Here is a 13,827-nt window from a genome sequence, read left to right on the forward strand (position 1 = left end):
ATCTGTGTAGTCCCAGGCGAACACGTCTTTGAAGGATTTCAGCAATGTCTCCAATTTTCCCCGAAATCCTTTATCGAGCTTCGCACTGACACGGACGTTCTTTGGCTCCTCCTCCGTCCCGAGGTTAAGATCCAGCAGCTCGTCTTCTTTGACCCTCCGCGAGCGACGGAGTTCCTGCTCGAAAACTCTTTCCGCCTCCGCCACTCCCGCTTCGTCCGGCATGTCTCCTGTGCCTTCCGGTAGACTCCCTTCGACTGGTTCTTTCGTGGAACTGGATGACTCCTGCGTAGCCGAGGGAATCTGATGCTGATATTGCTTTAAAACGGCAACCACATCGACCTCGAACAAGCTTACCAGCTCCGTATTCCTACTGAAGTAGTCATCCTCCTCTTCGACCCCCATTCCGTCCATCATATGGATACCTTCCGCCATCGTCGGTCGGAATGGTGTCCTCAGCCCTTGTTTGGTATGTACCGAGAGCTTCAGCTTCTTTTTTCCTTTCCGAATGGTGATGCGGTCTGATTGCCAGTCTTGTTTCACACGGGCCTGCCGCAACCACGGTCTTCCGAGCAATAACGGGTATGACCCGCTAATATCCTCCATCCGGAGAATCACCGCAGCGATTTCGAACTTCACGCCGCAAACCTCCATTTTCAATCCACGGAGCAATCCTAACGGCTGCACTCTCCGTTGGTCTGCCATCCGAACGGCGAAGGGTGCTGATTCCCATTTTGTGATACCCAATGGCACCAGCATTTGTTCGGACAGGATGTTGACCCCAGACCCTCCGTCCAGCAACACCCCTTCCACACGGCTGTTCTCCAGTGTTACGGAAATCACCGGGACTGCTTCATCAAAAACAGGAGGCTGTTCTTCCGCTTCAGGCTTTGCAGATCCGTCTGACGACACTTCCATTGTTACCGCTTCCATCTCCGACTCCATCGCCCTGACTGGTTCCGTCAATTGTTTGATGAGAGAACTCCGGAAATTGGGTACCAATGCTAACAATTGCTCCATTGTCATGTGTATTTGCTGTTTCCGCAAATCCTGCCATAAATCATATGGTTCAACACCCTCCTCGCCGGTCATCAGGCTGTCCTTCTGACTGGTAGGTAGACAAGTCGCTTCTGGCTGCTCTCCTTGCAGGCGCCTTCCCACCTTCGCACCATTCTCCGTCACCGAGACTGCCTTTTCCGCGCTCGGCCTAGGTAACACCGTTGGGGTTTTCTGGACCCATTCACCGACCGTCGACCGCACCTTTTGTTGTGCCTGCCAGTCCAACGCCGTAGGTCTCCCCTTCTCTTGCTGGGCCTTGTATTCCCGCACCTTTTCCTGGGATCGTGTGACCACGAGCACATCTCCGCTCGCACTTCCTCCCACTTTGCCTTCAACAGGGACACCCGCCGGTACTTCCGGTACTTCTTCGGACTTCGGACTAGGCTCCTTGCTATCCTGTTGCTGACTGGCATCATCGCATTCGATAATCAGAACCGCATTCACTGCTGGTGCGGACTTGCCTTCTCCGGATCCCCGGGTTGCTTCCTTTTCCGCCTTGTGGCGCTTGAATAATTCGCAATCTACCTTTCGATGTCCGGGTTGATTGCAATAAAAACATAGGAACGTCCGTTCCCCTGCTGGTTCATCTGCACCTGTTCCACCCGTTCTCGGCCGCCAAGGTCTTCTCGCCGGTGCGGCTGGTACCGCGGCTGGTGCTGCGGCTGGTGCCGCAACTACCGCCGCCACCGCTGGTGTCGGGGCTATTCGTGCATTATAGCGGCAGATCTCCGTGGTATGCGTCGCTGTTTGGCAAATCGCACACCACCGCTCATTCAAACCGCATTCCTCTGCTAAGTGTCCTGCATTCCGGCACCGATTACACCAAGTATCCTTGCGAACTTTTGAAGAGGACCCTATTCCACTATCCCGGCTTTTGGCTCCGGCAGCAGATCCTTCCGGAAATGACTTCCCTGCCGCTTTTCCAGCCTTCCGCCTCATGGAACGTTTGTCCTCCTCCTCATCCGACTAATCCGACTCCTCCTCATTATCGGTATCGGAGTCTCCCTCAGCCTCCTCATACTTTACTTTTCCTTTCCTTCCCTTGGAAGTAAACAGAACTTGTTCCGCCCTCACCGCTGCTTGGACGACTTCTTCCAATGAAAGAGCTTCCAGATCCAACGATGCCAGGGACCTTTTCAATCCTTTAATCAGCCCCTCCATGAAGTAAGCATTTTGGATGGGGACTGCCGGGGTAGTTGCTGCATCGAGGCGGCGGATCAACGACCGAAACCTGGCCGCATACGCCTCCACTTCTTGGTTCTTCTGTTCCAGTCTCCCCAGTTTGGCCAGGACATGAACACGGGTCTTTTCCTCCCGAAACCGGAGCAAAAAGGCATCCCGCAGTAGATCAAACGTGGCGAAATGGGTAGCTCCATATTGCGCGATCCATACTGCCGCCTGCTTCTGCAGTGTCGGGATGAAAGTCGCCATCTTCATAAGATCTATCGCCTGCACTGGTGGAGCCGTATTCACCATCCATGCCATCTCAAATGACAATATATGTGCATCCGCATCCTCCTTATCCCGTCCCGAAAACTTGGGGTACTTCACCGTCATCCTGGGTACCAGTGGTGGAATAGCCGCGCTACTTACCGCCGGAACTCCACCCCCGCCTCCGCCTCCACCGCCTCCACCTCCCCTCCCGGGATCTGGTGACGGACCTGGGGCTCCGCTTCCTGCAGGCACACCACCCCTCCGTCTCCTGGGACTCGGTGGTGGGGAATTCTGCAACGGTGACGCTTCGTCTTCCGGAGGAGCACTTGTTAAATCGAACGGGCTACTGCATCCGGAGGATTCGCCTTCCTCCTGAACACCGGAAACGACTGGACCTTCCTCTCCTGGGATCAGCGGAGGTGTGTCAGAGCGGCTACTACTCTCACTATCGGTGAAGAAGCCGAAGAGAAGATCACGTTGAGCCACATATCTGTCATGCCGTTCCTCGCGGGTTGTACGTGCCGATACTGGAGTTGCAGGCTCCCGAGGCCGTGCCGGAGAGCGCGATGTTCCCCCTGGCTCACTCCCAGCGTCATTCATGCGCTAGTCCACGCACCGAGGAATCAGAGTATTACAGATGGGGAGCATCCAACCTCTCCGGGGTATCCACCGTGACGAACATGGAAATCTTCCGTGGTCGCCAAAGTGTTAGCCCTCTCTACTCTGAAGACTAACTCGAAACGCACTACTGCGACAGATTTACATGCGTAATCGAACTTCAGAACTGCGTATGAAAATTCATAGAGTAGAACAGTGATTGACAGAATCATTCATGATAAAACAATAAGGTAGATGCAATAGAATATCTGTATTACACTTCTCCGAGCAGTACAACACCGTACTCTCTGATACATAACAATGTTCCTCTTCTGATCACACTGATCCTTGCTCCGATCCTCATCAATGAGCCCCCTGAATGATCGCTCTCTTCTCTTTTATCTAACCGGCACACATAACTCCTTCACGGTTGCCGTGACGGTTGCCGTGATGGTTGCCGTGCCGTGATGGTTGCCGTGATGGTTCTAGAACTTCCGTCTTTTCATATCTCACTATAAACTAGATACAACGTATTAATGATAATGATCTAAGGACTCCCCCCCTAGTTCCTCTTTGCTGTTGCTGCTTTTGCCCTTAACAGCCAACAGGGCAAAGGCTCCTCTAGAGCTTGTTCACACGTACCTCTATGGAAAGATGGAGATAGAAGCTTTGGGTGGTTCCTACTATATGACGCTGATCGACGACTACAATAGAAGGATATGGATATACTTCTTGAAGACAAAAGACGAGGCTTTCAGTAGGTTCAAGGAATGGCATATAATGGTCAACAAAGAATCGGGGAGGAAGATGAAGAAGTTGAGATCAGATAGAGGTGGAGAGTTCACATCGACTGAATTCGAAAGTTACTGCAAAATTCACGGGATCAAGAGGCAAAAACCCCCGCCACATACATCACAGCAAAATGGAGTAGCAGAATGCAAGATGCGTGTCATCTACGAAATGGGCCAGAGTATGATGAAAGGGAAAGATTTGCCAAAGACTTTCTGGGCTGAAGCATGTAACACTGTAGTTTACATCCTCAATTGTAGCTACACGAAGGCTATGAATGGGATGACTCCACTGCAAGCCTTTTCTAGTAAGAAACCTTCAGTTGCATATTTCAGAGTTTTTGAATGTGACTATTTTGTGCATGCCCCTGATGCTACCAGGACCAAATGGGAACCGAAGAGCCGGAAGTGTATTTTCTTGGACTACAGTGAAGAGGTGAAGGGTTACCATCTCTATAACCCTATTACCAAGAAGGTAATTGTAAGTCGTGATATGGTCTTCTCAAAACAGCCGCATCAATTGGAGGAGGATGCTTCCTTCCCAGACAACCAAGACTAGGATGTCCATCCACTACCGCCACCAATAGCAGACCGAACTCCCCCAACGGTGCTTGGGAGGATTCAAGACAAAGAAGATGAAGAAAAGCTTGCAGAACCACAACGGCAACGGCCATTCTCAAAGTGGGTAAAGCAGCTTTTGGATGGCAGAGAACCTCCAGCCATTGAGGAGGAACCATCCAAACATTGCCGGTCCAAGAGATTAGAGGAGCAAAGAAGGGTGCAGGAACACTTGGTCAACTATGCTTTGATGACAGAAGTGATCCGTGCTGATGAACCCAAGTGTCTTGAATAGGCACGGGGTGATGATAGGTGGATGGAGGCTATGCAGTCGAAGTATGGCTCCATAATGAAGAACAACACTTGGGACCTTGTGGATCGACCACCAAAATGAAGGTAATCGGCACCAAGTGGGTGTGCAAGACCAAGTCCCGGGGGATTCAGAAGGGGAACCTTACGATACCACGTGAGTGTACACTAGGGGGGTTTTTTGCAAATGATGCATAAGCTTATACATTAGGGGTGGGGGCCCTTTTATGTTTTGGCCAATCTTAAATTTAAGTTAGGGGGGTGGGAAGAGGGGGGGGGGGGGGGAACTAATCTTTACCCTAGATGTAGACCCAATGTAGAAATGACACACAAATACTCATTTGATAAGTCAGTCACTGGGTGTTCATGAACTAAGCCCAAAACTAACACTAGGTCTCCTTCATTGATGGTGATTCTTATTGTTAATTATGGTAATCAAAGAACTAATCATGGCTAATTAAAGGGGCCAATGTTTAGAGAAAATAAGAGAAAAGGCTATGGAAAAAGGTGAAAAGTGCTTTTCTTGTGGACCTCATTGTGGTGGACATGTGTGGACCTCCAAGGTTAAGTGATAAGAAATTATGCAACCTTGTCCCTCCCCATATCTTGACAGTCTCAAATAATTCCTTTGTTGTATTGGAATATCTCTTCCCTTGACCTACTCTTGAAATGTTTTGTGAAATGTCAACAAAGAAGTTCCACAATGCCTTCTTTCCCTCAACAAACAGACCTAGCTCATGAGCATTGATTATATCTTGACAAAATTTTCTAACATCTTTCCTCACCATGGCTTCCATAGTGCTCTCCCGAAGACTTCTAACCTTCACACTCAATGCAACAACTTCAGTTCTTGTGAATGCTATCTCCTTCTTCAATACCCGAACCATTGTGGATTTTGTTTTTGCTACTCTCAATAACTCTAAATGAGTCAAATAATCTAACCGTCTACCACCTCCTGTGTCTCTTGATCCACGAGTGTTTAAAGATCGAATTTGTCAATACACTCGCATGCGAAAGTCTCGTTCTTTAGGAATAGTAGCACATGCACCACATTGCAAATTATCAAAGTATGTTCCCTCCAAACATATCCGCTTGCAATCCTTATGACGGAAAGTGCCATTAATTTCAATGAACTCTGTTGTCCCCATCATAATTGTTGCCTTAGTTGCTGGCTCATTGTGCCATTTGCCACCTCCCTTACTATCATCCAAAAAGGGCTTCAAGTCAACCACATTCCCATCATAGTTATATGACCCTTGCCAAAAACCCCAACACAAGGTTGCAAGCAAGCTACTCTCTGTGAGCAAAGAAGGAATCTGTTAAGTTTAGGATTGACTTGATGGAGAGAGAGCCAAAAGCCATATGACTAGCTACACCTAACATCTCTATAAAAAAACAGAAATAGTGATTGAAAATAGAAGCTTGAAAATTTGTCTAATGGAGAGAGAGCCAAAAGCCATATGACTAGCTACACCTAACATCTCTATAAAAAATGTTCACTTGGAAAATACAAAGCTGATGGAAAACACAGCTAGAACATGTGAGTTTTACCTTTAGCAGAACATTTCTTGAAAAAACCACTTAGATCTCTTTGCTTCTTATGTATAATTGTCACCTTGGATGGGTGACCACCAGCCCTCTTCACTTGATTACTAGAATCAATGCCACTAGCCTTTGTGATATGTAGCTTGGATTTCATATGCTCAATCATGCATTGTCGTAGAGATCCTGTCTTTGGAAATAGTGGTATCCACTTGTTATCTAGCATGCAGCTTATATAGACTTTTGATAGAGTGCTATAATCTCCAATAGTCTCTTTTACTAGTTGAAACACCACATTACTCTCACTTGCAAAGGTTGAAACCTCCAACATTGCTTCATTTACTTTTTCTTTTCCTAATTCCATAATGTCATCCAATGAATCAAGGCTGTCTTTTCTATGGCTCTCTTGCTCACATAACCCAATAATCCTCATATGGGATGCTGAGTTGATGTGTGAGTGTGTGTAGTTATACAAAGTGTCAGGACCCCCTTGACCATAAGAGCAATCACACTCCTCACACCAAATCTGAAACAATGCTTTACCATCCTTGTCCTTTGACATGAGCTCAAATCTATCATGTCGGCCTTTTGCTCTTAACTTTTCTTTGGCTATCTTAATCTCCCTCTGCCATTTTTTGACCTCAGATGGTGTTGCAAGGTGACTCTTCAATCGATTCTTAGAAACACTACCACACGTAGTCGAATCATCCACCATATTGTACCTCTCACACCCTTGAGCAAGATCATGCATACATAAATCTAGAGACACTATACACTTTGGCTGCATTTTATTGCTATCTCCAACTGAGTCCACTTTTTGGCGTTTGGCTTGTGTATCATATTCGCTCATATTGTACCTCTCACACCCTTGAGCAAGATCATGCATACATAAATCTAGAGACACTATACACTTTGGCTGCATTTTATTGCTATCTCCAACTAAGTCCACTTTTTGGCGTTTGGCTTGTGTATCATATTCGCTTTTCAATTGGATGGTTACTTCTGCAACATCAACTATCCATCTCTCCTCTTGCTTGGCCCCTATTGGAATTTTCCTAGATCCTCCCAAAAATATAAACTCATCTATGATGAGATTATCAAGGATGATCTCTTCTCTCAAGTCCTTGTAGGTACCACCGGTTTTAAGATGAACATATCCCAACACATGATTTTCAGCCACACCCTCATCTAACACAATCACAATATCATGCCTCTCCATGCTCCTATAAAAGGGCTAGATAACAAAAAAGGTGCCCAATAAGATAATCTCAAATGGACAGAAAAACCTATTGTAAAGTAAAGAAAATGAGGAGAAAATTACAGCAAAACCATCATTAACATGTTCAAAATGAAGGATGAAATGGACATAAAACCTGGAGCAAAGTATAGAAGAATCAGAGCTGCTTCAAGCCAACAATCTCCTTTTGAAGCTTATAGCTACTCTAGCAACTAGTAACAAATTTATTATTCAAGGTTGATGAACATGGCTTGCAAGAAGGGGATATTGAGAGGAAGGATAGACAAAATTGGAGAGCTGCACAAAGGATTGCTGCAAAGAAAGTACAAAAGTGTTTGAAGTTATTACAAGAAGGCTATGGTGCTCACCAAGAGCGGACATTGGGCACACGTATGTACTTATCAATAGTAGCATCTACATTGATATTTTCTTATCACCTACCTTAGACTTGTATGGTCGTGTGAAAGCTGCAGGAAAGGTGTCTTTCTTTTTCAGGTATGTAGAAGTTGCTACCATTGCTATTAGTGATATATGAATAAAGGATTTTGAACATATTTCCAAGGTTTATGTGGCTAATACTCATGGTTCTTTCTATATGTAGGATTTGGCGCATGTGGATCACTAAACATGATGCATACTCTTTAAAGCAAAACTTTATCAGTAGAGAAACATTCATTGACATTCAGTTATCATGTCACTTTGTGGTTCTCTTGATAAAGACTTTTAGGGAAAAGCATCCTCACTTGCACGTACCCCTTTCTTGCACGGGATTGGATGCATGTGAGAATTTTTTCAGCAAGGTGGGTGGAATGGTTCGAAATGAAAGATGCTATGATGGCTTTGATTTGCTGAGTAGTATAGGAGCATTTAATAGAATAGCAGAGTTTCAAGCAGGTTCAATTCTTAAATTTCCAGCAGCTCATTCTAAACAAGAAAATATATGGGCTACTTTGGAAAAGGAGAACGACACTCCTTTGGCCAACCTGGGAGACTATGCTTGTGTGAGTAGTGACAACCAATATCTGCATTGAAAGAGGGATTATTAGAAGCAAAGGCCATAAGTGAGACACTTGGTATGCGCGATGAAACTTTTTGGAATGACTCATGGGAGGAGGGAGATCTCTTAGAACTCTTCAACCCTAATCTTGAATATGTGGATGAAGATGAATCATTGGATGATGTTCTACTTATAGATGAAGATAATCACTTTGATAGTGGTGTTCGAGGTGATCTGGATGAGGAAATTACTAGTGAAAGTGAGCTTCGTCATGTGATTGATTGTCTAATTGATGAGGAGGAGAAGGTGGCTAGTGAAATATCACCATTTGTTGAAGTGGATGGGAAAGCCATTTCTAAAAGCACACTTGTTAGCCAATTGAATGGAAATCCCACACTATCTAAAGATAGATTAACAAGGGTGAAAAGTGGAGTGTATTTTTCTTTGGAGAAGAAGGCAATGATTCATACAGGAACATGTCTTGGTATAGGATCTGATTGTGCAGTATTGTTTGAAAGCACACCAATAAATGCAAACAAAAAGACAAGAGGAAAAGGAAAAGCTGGGAATACTAGTAAGGGTGCTGTAAACGCCATGTGGTACCTTGGAAGGGTGGTAAGCATGAGGAGAAAGGTTGGAAATTGTCTAAAAGAGACAAGAGGCCCCTTTGATCTATTGGATAGGCCTTTGAATGTTCAAATTCATTTGTCATGGTATCAACAAGCAAAGGGAGCTAGGACCTACACATATGACCTTGTTGACAACCAATGTGTGGATTTGGAATCTATAATAGCCTTGGCCAATCTCAACTATGATCGACAAACAAAGAAATACCATCTTGATGAGAATGACTACAAACTTTTCAATGAATATGTTCAAGGCAGAAAAGGTACATTTTCTATTTTTTAAATTTTTGTAAAGTTTATCCATTTTGAAGTCGTCCCTTCCCTTCCCTCCTTCCTAGTCCATTTGCAGCCCTACTGCTCCAATCTCTGATGTAGATGAAGGTAACATATGTTTTTGTTAATGTGCTTTCAATCCTTCTTATCACATAGGGATCCTAGGTTTGCAGCATGTAACTTGACAGGGAGCTTATGTTTGTTTTGCAGGATAAATTTGTTGGCAAGCTATGTGGCATGATGCAGCATTTATGAGAAGATGCCCATAGATGTGTCAATGCTAAACTTATGGATTATAGACATGGATTGTAGACATGGTTTGTCCGGGTGTTACTCTTGTTTAATTTTTAGTTTTTCTAGTAAACATTCAAGATGCATTTTATGTTTTCTACTCTATCAAATTTTGGTTTAGATTCATGGATTGTTCAGGTGTTACTCTTGTGTAACTTCATATTTTCCGCTATTAAACTTCCAAGATGCTTTTCAGCTTTCTCATTCTAGTGTTTGTTTTTTAAGGGAGAAGAAACTTGTTTGTAATCATTCTTATACGCTATATATTGGGTCTACTACAGCTTTCTAGCTTGTCCGCCCCAATAATAGTGAATGTAGTTGCTGTCTACACTATTCTGAGCAAGTTTTGAGACTGTTGCCAATTATGGGAAAGGATTTGGAGCTGTTTACCTCTGTATTTGGCAATACAACATTCAAATTAGTTCATGTTTTGCAAGTACAAGTCTGCATTGGAAGTTCAGTGAGGTTTGTGCATTGTTTAGCCAAGCATTGGCTAGTGGGTTAATGTGATTTTGTTGGTGCAATACCATTCACAGCATGTGAATCAGTGGGCAGTTTATGCATACATCTAAGATGGTTCAGATTCAAAATCTGAATCTAAATTCGAGAGACGTGTTTGAAGTTTTGGCCTATTAAACTTCCAAGATGCTTTTCAACTTTCTCATTCTAGTGTTTGTTTTTTAAGGGAGAAGAAACTTGTTTATGTTAGTGTGTAATCATTCTCTTATACGCTATATATTGGGTCTACTGCAGCTTTCTAGCTTGTCCGTCCCAATAATAGTGAATGTAGTTGCTGTCTACACTATTCTGAGCAGGTTTTGAGACTGTTGCCAATTACGGGAAAGGATTTGGAGCTGTTTACCTCTGTATTTGGCAATACAACATTCAAATTAGTTCATGTTTTGCAAGTACAGGTCTGCATTGGAAGTTCAGTGAGGTTTGTGCATGGTTTAGCCAAGCATTGGCTAGTGGGTTAATGTGATTTTCTTGGTGCAATACCATTCACAGCATGTGAATCAGTGGGCAGTTTATGCGTACATCTAAGATGGTTCAGAATCAAAATCTGAATCTAAATTCGGGAAACGTGTTTGAAGTTTTGGCCTATTAAACTTCCAAGATGCTTTTCAGCTTTCTCATTCTAGTGTTTGTTTTTTAAGGGAGAAGAAACTTGTTTATGTTAGTGTGTAATCATTCTTATACGCTATGTATTGGGTCTACTACAGCTTTCTAGCTTGTCCGCCCCAATAATAGTGAATGTAGTTGCTGTCTACACTATTCTGAGCAGGTTTTGAGACTGTTGCCAATTACGGGAAAGGATTTGGAGCTGTTTACCTCTGTATTTGGCAATACAACATTCAAATTAGTTCATGTTTTGCAAGTACAGGTCTGCATTGGAAGTTCAGTGAGGTTTGTGCATTGTTTAGCCAAGCATTGGCTAGTGGGTTAATGTGATTTTGTTGGTGCAATACCATTCACAGCATGTGAATCAGTGGGCAGTTTATGCGTATATCTAAGATGGTACAGAATCAAAATCTGAATCTAAATTCGGGAGACGTATTTGAAGTTTTGGCCTATTAAACTTCCAAGATGCTTTTCAGCTTTCTCATTCTAGTGTTTGTTTTTTAAGGGAGAAGAAACTTGTTTATGTTAGTGTGTAATCATTCTTATACGCTATGTATTGGGCTACTACAGCTTTCTAGCTTGTCCGCCCCAATAATAGTGAATGTAGTTGCTGTCTACACTATTCTGAGCAGGTTTTGAGACTGTTGCCAATTACGGGAAAGGATTTGGAGCTGTTTACCTCTGTATTTGGCAATACAACATTCAAATTAGTTCATGTTTTGCAAGTACAGGTCTGCATTGGAAGTTTAGTGAGGTTTGTGCATGGTTTAGCCAAGCATTGGCTAGTGGGTTAATCTCGGGGGGGTCACTATGTATAAACCCTCTATATCACGTGCGTTCAAGGCCTATATTTAAAATCCCTTATTTGTAAATTTTTTCATTAATAAAATGTACCCCTTTTCTATACAAATCTGTAAATTTTTTCCAAAACTATTTTAAATAGTCCCTTATGTATATTTATTTCTGTAAATTTTAGAAATAAAAAATATCCTTCTGTTGAACTCACGTGACAGGGTTACATATGATGAGTGACCCCCCCAAGGGGTTAATGTGATTTTGTTGGTGCAATACCATTCACAGCATGTGAATCAGTGGGCAGTTTATGCGTACATCTAAGATGGTTCAGAATCAAAATCTGAATCTAAATTCGGGAGACGTGTTTGAAGTTTTGGCCCATTAAACTTCCAAGATGCTTTTCAGCTTTCTCATTCTAGTGTTTGTTTTTTAAGGGAGAAGAAACTTGTTTATGTTAGTGTGTAATCATTCTTATACGCTATGTATTGGGTCTACTACAGCTTTCTAGCTTGTCCGCCCCAATAATAGTGAATGTAGTTGCTGTCTACACTATTCTGAGCAGGTTTTGAGACTGTTGCCGATTACGGGAAAGGATTTGGAGCTGTTTACCTCTGTATTTGGCAATACAACATTGAAATTAGTTCATGTTTTGCAAGTACAGGTCTGCATTGGAAGTTCAGTGAGGTTTGTGCATTGTTTAGCCAAGCATTGGCTAGTGGGTTAATGTGATTTTGTTGGTGCAATACCATTCACAGCATGTGAATCAATGGGCAGTTTATGCATACATCTAAGATGGTTCAGATTCAAAATCTGAATCTAAATTCGAGAGACGTGTTTGAAGTTTTGGCCTATTAAACTTCCAAGATGCTTTTCAGCTTTCTCATTCTAGTGTTTGTTTTTTAAGGGAGAAGAAACTTGTTTATGTTAGTGTGTAATCATTCTTATACGCTATATATCGGGTCCACTGCAGCTTTCTAGCTTGTCCGTCCCAATAATAGTGAATGTAGTTGCTGTCTACACTATTCTGAGCAGGTTTTGAGGCTGTTGCCAATTATGGGAAAGGATTTAGAGCTGTTTACCTCTGTATTTGGCAATACAACATTCAAATTAGTTCATGTTTTGCAAGTACAGGTCTGCATTGGAAGTTCAGTGAGGTTTGTGCATGGTTTAGCCAAGCATTGGCTAGTGGGTTAATGTGATTTTGTTGGTGCAATACCATTCACAGCATGTGAATCAGTGGGCAGTTTATGCGTACATCTAAGATGGTTCAGAATCGAAATCTGAATCTAAATTCAGGAGACGTTTGAGTTTTGGCCTGGGAGGAGAAATTGGATGGAACCAAGTATTCCATGTGGAGTTTTATAGTGAATAATGTGTTAGTTGGTAAGAGTATATGGGGCTATGTTAGAGGTGATGAGGCTTGTCTTGTAGATCTAGTTATTGCTTCTACTACATCTTTGTAAGGAGGTAATGCATATGATATGCAGCTAGCTTCGATAAGGCCAGCTACACCTGTTGCTCCCATTGAGGATTAAAGGAGATGGGATTAAGGGATGGCCAGGCTATGCCACTTATAGCCTTGTCCATTAAAAGGATCATCATACCTCGTATCTGTTCCTCCAACATACTTGGAGAATATGTATTGGAGAAGGAAGGAGGCTAGGCTTACTTGAAAAGACATCTTGATAGTATTTCAAGAGCTTTACGTATGGAAATACATCGGTGGATATGTTTACTCTTTGTAGATGTACAATCAATACATATGCAAAATGGTATAATGTTGCCTTGGTTAGCATGTCGATGTAGGTGATTAGCATGTAATGGATGTAATGCCAACAAATGAGTGCTCTTATCATCACTATTAGGCATGAATCAAGAACATCTATTTTAATAGATGTAACTTTAACGAATGCTGTTATCATCATTATTAGGCTTGAATCAAGAATTACCATGCTAACTATGTATGGTAACAAGTGTGCGGAGGGTGTGCGGATGACAGATGGATGTTTGACAAAATATGATAGCCGTCTTATAGTCTTGTTGTTTGACAAAATAGGATAGCCATCTTGACGTAGGTTTAAGGAAAGGGGGGGAGCACACTAGACTTTTTCTTGTACCTTATAAGCTTAAATAGGGGTGTTTTATAATCCTACATGGATCTTAAATAGGGGGTTTTCTTGAAGTTCATGCACGCAGGTGACG

The 13,827-nt window shown here is 43.1% G+C and overlaps 1 pseudogene; it reads left to right on the forward strand.

Moving 5' to 3' along the window:
• The first annotated feature begins 8,129 nt into the window (after window positions 1-8,129).
• LOC147888015 (uncharacterized) lies at window positions 8,130-12,932 on the forward strand (annotated as a pseudogene).
• Window positions 12,933-13,827: the final 895 nt, after the last annotated feature.

This window comes from Dipteris shenzhenensis, chromosome 22 (genome assembly GCF_047967505.1).
Source record: "Dipteris shenzhenensis isolate YYH24624 ecotype China chromosome 22, Dip_SZ_1.0, whole genome shotgun sequence".
Classification (NCBI taxonomy): domain Eukaryota; kingdom Viridiplantae; phylum Streptophyta; class Polypodiopsida; order Gleicheniales; family Dipteridaceae; genus Dipteris; species Dipteris shenzhenensis.